This window comes from Schistocerca piceifrons, chromosome 5 (genome assembly GCF_021461385.2).
Source record: "Schistocerca piceifrons isolate TAMUIC-IGC-003096 chromosome 5, iqSchPice1.1, whole genome shotgun sequence".
Classification (NCBI taxonomy): Eukaryota; Metazoa; Arthropoda; class Insecta; order Orthoptera; family Acrididae; genus Schistocerca; species Schistocerca piceifrons.
The window spans coordinates 21,064,660-21,076,263 of NC_060142.1; positions in this window are offsets into that span (position 1 = coordinate 21,064,660).

An 11,604-nucleotide genomic window follows, 5' to 3' on the forward strand; every position below is an offset into this window, starting at 1 on the left:
ACTCCTGCCAGCTGCTCCCATTTCTTTAGGCCTTTATCATTCTTGCTATGGCCAGTCCTACAGAACCGATATGCCACTGTATGTCCACCTTAACGTCGTCACAGTTACTCACAGTACGAGTTTCTCGAGTTAGCAAATGTACTTAGCCTGATGACGAGACATTTGGCTACCTCAAGAGAGTCATAGTTACTGCAGCCAGATGGTCCCCTGTCTTTGAATCTTTCCTCTCTTTAATTCGTACTGCGGAATGTCCAAGCAGAAGCGAAATGCTGCAACATGTCCACCTTAACGTTGTCTGAGTTACTCCAACGACGATATCCACGAGTTTTCAAATAAATTTCACAGAGTAACGAGGCGTTTGGCTACCTTAAGAGAGTCATAGTTACGCCTGCCGGCTGCTCCCATTTCTTTAGGCCTCTAACATTGTTGCTATGGTCAGTCCTACAGAACCGATATGCCACTGTATGTCCACCTTAACGTCGTCACAGTTACTCACAGTACGAGTTTCTCGAGTTAGCAAATGTACTTAGCCGGATGACGAGACATTTGGCTACCTCAAGAGAGTCATAGTTACTGCAGCCAGATGGTCCCCTGTCTTTGAATCTTTCCTCTCTTTAATTCGTACTGCGGAATGTCCAAGCAGAAGCGAAATGCTGCAACATGTCCACCTTAACGTTGTCTGAGTTACTCCAACGACGATATCCACGAGTTTTCAAATAAATTTCACAGAGTAACGAGGCGTTTGGCTACCTTAAGAGAGTCATAGTTACGCGTGCCGGCTGCTCCCATTTCTTTAGGCCTCTAACATTGTTGCTATGGTCAGTCCTACAGAACCGATATGCCACTGTATGTCCACCTTAACGTCGTCACAGTTACTCCCAGTACGAGTTTCTCGAGTTAGCAAATGTACTTAGCCGGATGACGAGGCATTTGGCTACTTCAGGAGAGTCACTGCAGCCAGATGGTCCCCTTTCTTTGAATCTTTCCTCTCTTAAATTCGTACTGCAGAATGTCCAAGCAGAAGCGAAATGCTGCAACATGTCCACCTTAACGTTGTCTGAGTTATTCCAACGACGATTTCCTTGAGCTTTCAAAAAAATTTCGCAGAGTGAAGATGCATTTGGCTACCTTAAGAGAGTCATAGTTACTCCTGCCAGCTGCTCCCATTTCTTTAGGCCTTTATCATTCTTGCTATGGCCAGTCCTACAGAACCGATATGCCACTGTATGTCCACCTTAACGTCGTCACAGTTACTCACAGTACGAGTTTCTCGAGTTAGCAAAAGTACTTAGCCGGATGACGAGACATTTGGCTACCTCAAGAGAGTCATAGTTACTGCAGCCAGATGGTCCCCTGTCTTTGAATCTTTCCTCTCTTTAATTCGTACTGCGGAATGTCCAAGCAGAAGCGAAATGCTGCAACATGTCCACCTTAACGTTGTCTGAGTTACTCCAACGACGATATCCACGAGTTTTCAAATAAATTTCACAGAGTAACGAGGCGTTTGGCTACCTTAAGAGAGTCATAGTTACGCCTGCCGGCTGCTCCCATTTCTTTAGGCCTCTAACATTGTTGCTATGGTCAGTCCTACAGAACCGATATGCCACTGTATGTCCACCTTAACGTCGTCACAGTTACTCCCAGTACGAGTTTCTCGAGTTAGCAAATGTACTTAGCCGGATGACGAGGCATTTGGCTACTTCAGGAGAGTCACTGCAGCCAGATGGTCCCCTTTCTTTGAATCTTTCCTCTCTTAAATTCGTACTGCAGAATGTCCAAGCAGAAGCGAAATGCTGCAACATGTCCACCTTAACGTTGTCTGAGTTATTCCAACGACGATTTCCTTGAGCTTTCAAAAAAATTTCGCAGAGTGAAGATGCATTTGGCTACCTTAAGAGAGTCATAGTTACTCCTGCCAGCTGCTCCCATTTCTTTAGGCCTTTATCATTCTTGCTATGGCCAGTCCTACAGAACCGATATGCCACTGTATGTCCACCTTAACGTCGTCACAGTTACTCACAGTACGAGTTTCTCGAGTTAGCAAAAGTACTTAGCCGGATGACGAGACATTTGGCTACCTCAAGAGAGTCATAGTTACTGCAGCCAGATGGTCCCCTGTCTTTGAATCTTTCCTCTCTTTAATTCGTACTGCGGAATGTCCAAGCAGAAGCGAAATGCTGCAACATGTCCACCTTAACGTTGTCTGAGTTACTCCAACGACGATATCCACGAGTTTTCAAATAAATTTCACAGAGTAACGAGGCGTTTGGCTACCTTAAGAGAGTCATAGTTACGCCTGCCGGCTGCTCCCATTTCTTTAGGCCTCTAACATTGTTGCTATGGTCAGTCCTACAGAACCGATATGCCACTGTATGTCCACCTTAACGTCGTCACAGTTACTCCCAGTACGAGTTTCTCGAGTTAGCAAATGTACTTAGCCGGATGACGAGACATTTGGCTACCTCAAGAGAGTCATAGTTACTGCAGCCAGATGGTCCCCTGTCTTTGAATCTTTCCTCTCTTTAATTCGTACTGCGGAATGTCCAAGCAGAAGCGAAATGCTGCAACATGTCCACCTTAACGTTGTCTGAGTTACTCCAACGACGATATCCACGAGTTTTCAAATAAATTTCGCAGAGTAACGAGGCGTTTGGCTACCTTAAGAGAGTCATAGTTACCCCTGCCTGCTGCTTCCATTTCTTTAGGCCTCTAACATTGTTGCTATGGTCAGTCCTACAGAACCGATATGCCACTGTATGTCCAGCTTAACTTCGTCACAGTTACTCCCAGTACGTGTTTCTCGAGTTAGCTAATGTACTTAGCCGGATGACGAGGCATTTAGCTACTTCAAGAGGGTCATAGTTAATGCAGCCAGATGCTCCCCTTTCTTTGAATCTTTCCTCTCTTTAATTCGTACTGCGGAATGTCCAAGCAGAAGCGAAATGCTGCAACATGTCCACCTTAGCAATGTCTGAGTTACTCCAACGACGATATCCGCGAGTTTTCAAATAAATTTCGCAGAGTTACGAGGCATTTGGCTACCTTAAGAGAGTCATACTTACTGCTGCCAGCTGCTCCCCCTTCTTTGAACCTTTCCTCTCTTTAATTCGTGCTGCGGCCAGTCCTGTAGGCTCGAAATGCTACAACATGTCCACCTTAACGTTGTCTGAGTTACTCCAACGACGATTTCCTCGAGCTTTCAAAAAAATTTCGTAGAGTGAAGAGGCATTTGCCTACCTTAAGAGAGTCATAGTTACTCCTGCCAGCTACTCCCATTTCTATAGGCCATTACCGTTCTTGCTATGGCCAGTCCTACAGAACCGATTTGCCAGTGTAGGTCCAACTTAACGTCGTCACAGTTACTCCCACTACGAGTTTCTCGAGTTAACAAATGTACTACGCCGGATGACGAGAAATTTGGCTACCTTAAGAGAGTCATAGTTACTGCAGCCAGATGCTGCCCTTTCTTTGAATCTTTCCTCTCTTTAATTCGTACTGCGGAATGTCCAAGCAGAGGCGAAACGCTGTAACATGTCCACCTTAACGTTGTCTGAGTTACTCAAACGACGATATCCACGAGTTTTGAAATAAATTTCGCAGAGTGACGAGGCATATGGATACCTTAAGAGAGTCATAGTTACTGCTGCCAGCTGCTCCCCCTTCGATGAACCTTTCCTGTCTTTAATTCGTACGACGGCCAGTCCTGATGACTCGAAATGCTACAACATGTCCACCTTAACGTTGTCTGAGTTACTCCAACGACGATAAACTCGAGCTTTCAAATAAATTTCACAGAGTAACGAGGCGTTTGGCTACCTTAAGAGAGTCATAGTTACGCCTGGCGGCTGCTCCCATTTCTTTAGGCCTCTAACATTGTTGCTATGGTCAGTCCTACAGAACCGATATGCCACTGTATGTCCACCTTAACATCGTCACAGTTACTCCCAGTACGAGTTTCTCGAGTTAGCAAATGTACTTAGCCGGATGACGAGGCATTTCGCTACTTCAGGAGAGTCACTGCAGCCAGATGGTCCCCTTTCTTTGAATCTTTCCTCTCTTTAATTCGTGCTGTGGAATGTCCAAGCAGATGCGAAATGCTGCAACGTGTCCACCTTAACGTTGTCTGAGTTACGCCAACGACGATATCCACGAGTTTTCAAGTAAATTTCGCAGAGTTACGAGGCATTTGGCTCCCTTATGAGAGTCACAGTTGCTGCTGCCAGCTGCTCCCCTTTCTTTGAATCTTTCCTCTCTTTAATTCGTACTGCAGAATGTCCAAGCAGAAGCGAAATGCTGCAACATGTCCACCTTAACGTTGTCTGAGTTATTCCAACGACGATTTCCATGAGCTTTCAAAAAAATTTCGCAGAGTGAAGATGCATTTGGCTACCTTAAGAGATTCATAGTTACTCCTGCCAGCTGCTCCCATTTCTTTAGGCCTTTATCATTCTTGCTATGGCCAGTCCTACAGAACCGATATGCCACTGTATGTCCACCTTAACGTCGTCACAGTTACTCACAGTACGAGTTTCTCGAGTTAGCAAATGTACTTAGCCTGATGACGAGACATTTGGCTACCTCAAGAGAGTCATAGTTACTGCAGCCAGATGGTCCCCTGTCTTTGAATCTTTCCTCTCTTTAATTCGTACTGCGGAATGTCCAAGCAGAAGCGAAATGCTGCAACATGTCCACCTTAACGTTGTCTGAGTTACTCCAACGACGATATCCACGAGTTTTCAAATAAATTTCACAGAGTAACGAGGCGTTTGGCTACCTTAAGAGAGTCATAGTTACGCCTGCCGGCTGCTCCCATTTCTTTAGGCCTCTAACATTGTTGCTATGGTCAGTCCTACAGAACCGATATGCCACTGTATGTCCACCTTAACGTCGTCACAGTTACTCACAGTACGAGTTTCTCGAGTTAGCAAAAGTACTTAGCCGGATGACGAGACATTTGGCTACCTCAAGAGAGTCATAGTTACTGCAGCCAGATGGTCCCCTGTCTTTGAATCTTTCCTCTCTTTAATTCGTACTGCGGAATGTCCAAGCAGAAGCGAAATGCTGCAACATGTCCACCTTAACGTTGTCTCAGTTACTCCAACGACGATATCCACGAGTTTTCAAATAAATTTCACAGAGTAACGAGGCGTTTGGCTACCTTAAGAGAGTCATAGTTACGCCTGCCGGCTGCTCCCATTTCTTTAGGCCTCTAACATTGTTGCTATGGTCAGTCCTACAGAACCGATATGCCACTGTATGTCCACCTTAACGTCGTCACAGTTACTCACAGTACGAGTTTCTCGAGTTAGCAAATAAACTTAGCCGGATGACGAGACATTTGGCTACCTCAAGAGAGTCATAGTTACTGCAGCCAGATGGTCCCCTGTCTTTGAATCTTTCCTCTCTTTAATTCGTACTGCGGAATGTCCAAGCAGAAGCGAAATGCTGCAACATGTCCACCTTAACGTTGTCTGAGTTACTCCAACGACGATATCCACGAGTTTTCAAATAAATTTCACAGAGTAACGAGGCGTTTGGCTACCTTAAGAGAGTCATAGTTACGCCTGCCGGCTGCTCCCATTTCTTTAGGCCTCTAACATTGTTGCTATGGTCAGTCCTACAGAACCGATATGCCACTGTATGTCCACCTTAACGTCGTCACAGTTACTCCCAGTACGAGTTTCTCGAGTTAGCAAATGTACTTAGCCGGATGACGAGGCATTTGGCTACTTCAGGAGAGTCACTGCAGCCAGATGGTCCCCTTTCTTTGAATCTTTCCTCTCTTAAATTCGTACTGCAGAATGTCCAAGCAGAAGCGAAATGCTGCAACATGTCCACCTTAACGTTGTCTGAGTTATTCCAACGACGATTTCCTTGAGCTTTCAAAAAAATTTCGCAGAGTGAAGATGCATTTGGCTACCTTAAGAGAGTCATAGTTACTCCTGCCAGCTGCTCCCATTTCTTTAGGCCTTTATCATTCTTGCTATGGCCAGTCCTACAGAACCGATATGCCACTGTATGTCCACCTTAACGTCGTCACAGTTACTCACAGTACGAGTTTCTCGAGTTAGCAAATGTACTTAGCCTGATGACGAGACATTTGGCTACCTCAAGAGAGTCATAGTTACTGCAGCCAGATGGTCCCCTGTCTTTGAATCTTTCCTCTCTTTAATTCGTACTGCGGAATGTCCAAGCAGAAGCGAAATGCTGCAACATGTCCACCTTAACGTTGTCTGAGTTACTCCAACGACGATATCCACGAGTTTTCAAATAAATTTCACAGAGTAACGAGGCGTTTGGCTACCTTAAGAGAGTCATAGTTTCGCCTGCCGGCTGCTCCCATTTCTTTAGGCCTCTAACATTGTTGCTATGGTCTGTCCTACAGAACCGATATGCCACTGTATGTCCACCTTAACGTCGTCACAGTTACTCACAGTACGAGTTTCTCGAGTTAGCAAAAGTACTTAGCCGGATGACGAGACATTTGGCTACCTCAAGAGAGTCATAGTTACTGCAGCCAGATGGTCCCCTGTCTTTGAATCTTTCCTCTCTTTAATTCGTACTGCGGAATGTCCAAGCAGAAGCGAAATGCTGCAATATGTCCACCTTAACGTTGTCTGAGTTACTCCAACGACGATATCCACGAGTTTTCAAATAAATTTCACAGAGTAACGAGGCGTTTGGCTACCTTAAGAGAGTCATAGTTACGCCTGCCGGCTGCTCCCATTTCTTTAGGCCTCTAACATTGTTGCTATGGTCAGTCCTACAGAACCGATATGCCACTGTATGTCCACCTTAACGTCGTCACAGTTACTCACAGTACGAGTTTCTCGAGTTAGCAAATGTACTTAGCCGGATGACGAGACATTTGGCTACCTCAAGAGAGTCATAGTTACTGCAGCCAGATGGTCCCCTGTCTTTGAATCTTTCCTCTCTTTAATTCGTACTGCGGAATGTCCAAGCAGATGCGAAATGCTGCAACATGTCCACCTTAACGTTGTCTCAGTTACTCCAACGACGATTTCCTCGAGCTTTCAAAAAAATTTCGCAGAGTGAAGATGCATTTGGCTACCTTAAGAGAGTCATAGTTACTCCTACCAGCTGCTCCCATTTCTTTAGGCCTTTATCATTCTTGCTATGGCCAGACCTACAGAACCGATATGCCACTGTATGTCCACCTTAACGTCGTCACAGTTACTCCCAGTACGAGTTTCTCGAGTTAGCAAATGTACTTAGCCGGATGACGAGGCATTTGGCTACTTCAGGAGAGTCACTGCAGCCAGATGGTCCCCTTTCTTTGAATCTTTCCTCTCTTAAATTCGTACTGCAGAATGTCCAAGCAGAAGCGAAATGCTGCAACATGTCCACCTTAACGTTGTCTGAGTTATACCAACGACGATTTCCTTGAGCTTTCAAAAAAATTTCGCAGAGTGAAGATGCATTTGGCTACCTTAAGAGAGTCATAGTTACTCCTGCCAGCTGCTCCCATTTCTTTAGGCCTTTATCATTCTTGCTATGGCCAGTCCTACAGAACCGATATGCCACTGTATGTCCACCTTAACGTCGTCACAGTTACTCACAGTACGAGTTTCTCGAGTTAGCAAATGTACTTAGCCGGATGACGAGACATTTGGCTACCTCAAGAGAGTCATAGTTACTGCAGCCAGATGGTCCCCTGTCTTTGAATCTTTCCTCTCTTTAATTCGTACTGCGGAATGTCCAAGCAGAAGCGAAATGCTGCAACATGTCCACCTTAACGTTGTCTCAGTTACTCCAACGACGATTTCCTCGAGCTTTCAAAAAAATTTCGCAGAGTGAAGATGCATTTGGCTACCTTAAGAGAGTCATAGTTACTCCTGCCAGCTGCTCCCATTTCTTTAGGCCTTTATCATTCTTGCTATGGCCAGTCCTACAGAACCGATATGCCACTGTATGTCCACCTTAACGTCCTCACAGTTACTCCCAGTACGAGTTTCTCGAGTTAGCAAATGTACTTAGCCGGATGACGAGGCATTTGGCTACTTCAAGAGGGTCATAGTTACAGTAGCCATATGCTCCCCTTTCTTTGAATCTTCCCTCTCTTTAATTCGTACTGCGGAATGTCCAAGCAGAAGCGAAATGCTGCAACAAGTCCACCTTAGCGTTGTCTGAGTTACTCCAACGACGATATCCGCGAGTTTTCAAATAAATTTCGCAGAGTTACGAGGCATTTGGCTACCTTAAGAGAGTCATACTTACAGCTGCCAGCTGCTCCCCCTTCTTTGAACCTTTCCTCTTTTTAATTCGTGCTGCGGCCAGTCCTGTAGGCTCGAAATGCTGCAACATGTCCACCTTAACGTTGTCTGAGTTACTCCAACGACGATTTCCTCGAGCTTTCAAAAAAATTTCGTAGAGTGAAGAGGCATTTGGCTACCTTAAGAGAGTCATAGTTACTGCTGCCAGCTGCTCCCCTTTCGATGAACCTTTCCTGTCTTTAATTCGTACGACGGCCAGTCCTGAAGACTCGAAATGCTACAACATGTCCACCTTAACGTTGTCTGAGTTACTCCAACGACGATATCCTCGAGCTTTCAAATAAATTTCGCAGAGTAACGAGGCGTTTGGCTACCTTAAGAGAGTCATAGTTACCCCTGCCGGCTGCTCCCATTTCTTTAGGCCTCTAACATTGTTGCTATGGTCAGTCCTACAGAACCGATATGCCACTGTATGTCCACCTTAACTTCGTCACAGTTACTCCCAGTACGTGTTTCTCGAGTTAGCTAATGTACTTAGCCGGATGACGAGGCATTTAGCTACTTCAAGAGGGTCATAGTTAATGCAGCCAGATGCTCCCCTTTCTTTGAATCTTTCCTCTCTTTAATTCGTACTGCGGAATGTCCAAGCAGAAGCGAAATGCTGCAACATGTCCACCTTAGCAATGTCTGAGTTACTCCAACGACGATATCCGCGAGTTTTCAAATAAATTTCGCAGAGTTACGAAGCATTTGGCTACCTTAAGAGAGTCATACTTACTGCTGCCAGCTGCTCCCCCTTCTTTGAACCTTTCCTCTCTTTAATTCGTGCTGCGGCCAGTCCTGTAGGCTCGAAATGCTACAACATGTCCACCTTAACGTTGTCTGAGTTACTCCAACGACGATTTCCTCGAGCTTTCAAAAAAATTTCGTAGAGTGAAGAGGCATTTGCCTACCTTAAGAGAGTCATAGTTACTCCTGCCAGCTACTCCCATTTCTATAGGCCATTACCGTTCTTGCTATGGCCAGTCCTACAGAACCGATTTGCCAGTGTAGGTCCACCTTAACGTCGTCACAGTTACTCCCACTACGAGTTTCTCGAGTTAACAAATGTACTACGCCGGATGACGAGAAATTTGGCTACCTTAAGAGAGTCATAGTTACTGCAGCCAGATGCTGCCCTTTCTTTGAAACTTTCCTCTCTTTAATTCGTACTGCGGAATGTCCAAGCAGAGGCGAAACGCTGTAACATGTCCACCTTAACGTTGTCTGAGTTACTCAAACGACGATATCCACGAGTTTTGAAATAAATTTCGCAGAGTGACGAGGCATATGGATACCTTAAGAGAGTCATAGTTACTGCTGCCAGCTGCTCCCCCTTCGATGAACCTTTCCTGTCTTTAATTCGTACGACGGCCAGTCCTGATGACTCGAAATGCTACAACATGTCCACCTTAACGTTGTCTGAGTTACTCCAACGACGATATCCTCGAGCTTTCAAATAAATTTCACAGAGTAACGAGGCGTTTGGCTACCTTAAGAGAGTCATAGTTACGCCTGGCGGCTGCTCCCATTTCTTTAGGCCTCTAACATTGTTGCTATGGTCAGTCCTACAGAACCGATATGCCACTGTATGTCCACCTTAACTTCGTCACAGTTACTCCCAGTACGAGTTTCTCGAGTTAGCTAATGTACTTAGCCGGATGACGAGGCATTTGGCTATTTCAGGAGAGTCATAGTTACTGCAGCCACATGGTCCCCTTTCTTTGAATTTTTCCTCTCTTTAACTCGTACTGTGGAATGTCCAAGCAGATGCGAAATGCTGCAACGTGTCCACCTAAACGTTGTCTGAGTTACTCCAACGACGATATCTACGAGTTTTCAAGTAAATTTCGCGGAGTTACGAGGCATTCGGCTCCCTTAAGTGTGTCATAGTTACTGCTGCCAGCTGCTCCCCTTTCTTTGAATCTTTCGTCTCTTTAATTCGTACTGCGGAATGTCCAAGCAGAAGCGAAATGCTGCAACATGTTGACCTTAGCAATGTGTGAGTTACTCCAACGACGATATCCACGATTTTTCAAATAAATTTCGCAGAGTTACGAGGCATTTGGCTACCTTAAGAGAGTCATAGTTACTGCTGCCAGCTGCTCCCCCTTCTTTGAACCTTTGCTCTCTTTAATTCGTACCGCGGCCAGTCCTGTAGCCTCGAAATGCTACAACATGTCCACCTTAACGTTGTCTGAGTTACTCCAACGACGATTTCCTCGAGCTTTCAAAAAATTTCGCAGAGTGAAGATGCATTTGGCTACCTTAAGAGAGTCATAGATTCTCATGTCAGCTGCTCCCATTTCTTTAGGCCTTTATCATTCTTGCTATGGCCAGTCCTGCAGAACCGATTTGCCAGTGTATGTCCACCTTAACGTCGTCACAGTTACACCCACTACGAGTTTCTCGAATTAGCAAATGTACTTCGCCGGATGACGAGGCATTCGGCCACCTTAAGAGAGTCATAGTTACTGCAGCTAGATGCTGCCCTTTCTTTGAATCTTTCCTCTCTTTAATTCGTACTGCGGAATGTCCAAGCAGAGGCGAAACGCTGCAACATGTCCACCTTAACGTTGTCTGAGTTACTCCAACGACGATATCCACGAGTTTTGAAATAAATTTCACAGAGTGACGAAGCATTTGGATACCTTAAGAGAGTCATAGTTACTGCTGCCAGCTGCTCCCCCTTCTTTGAACCTTTCCTCTCTTCAATTCGTACTGCGGCCAGTCCTGCAGACTCGAAATGCTACAACATGTCCACCTTAACGTTGTCTGAGTTACTCCTACGACGATATCCTCGAGTTTCAAATAAATTTCGCAAAGTGACGAGGCGTTTGGCTTCCTTAAGAGAGTCACAGTTACTCATGCCCGCTGCTCCCATTTCTTTAGGGCCTTATGATTCTTGCTATGGCCAGTCCTACAGAACCAATATGCGACTGTATGTTTACCTTAACGTCGTCACAGTTACTCCCACTACGAGTTTTTCGAGTTAGCAAATGTACTTCGCCGGATGACGAAGCATTTGGCTACCTTAAACGTTCTTGTACTCCTTCAGATCAGTATGTGGATAAAAATGCTCGTTCAAAATCTTCATATGTTTCCCAAGTTGATATCATATCAGATGCCCATATAGCTCTTGACCCCTGAATATAACCGGTCACGAAACTGACCTTTTGCCACTCACTCCAATTTTTTGTCAATACTCCCCTAAAACTTCTGATGGAAATGGAAATGTCGTGTGGCTAGGGCCTACCATCGGGTAGACCGTTCGCCTGGTGCAGGTCTTTCAATTTGACGCCACTTCGGCGACCTGCGTGTCGATGGGGAT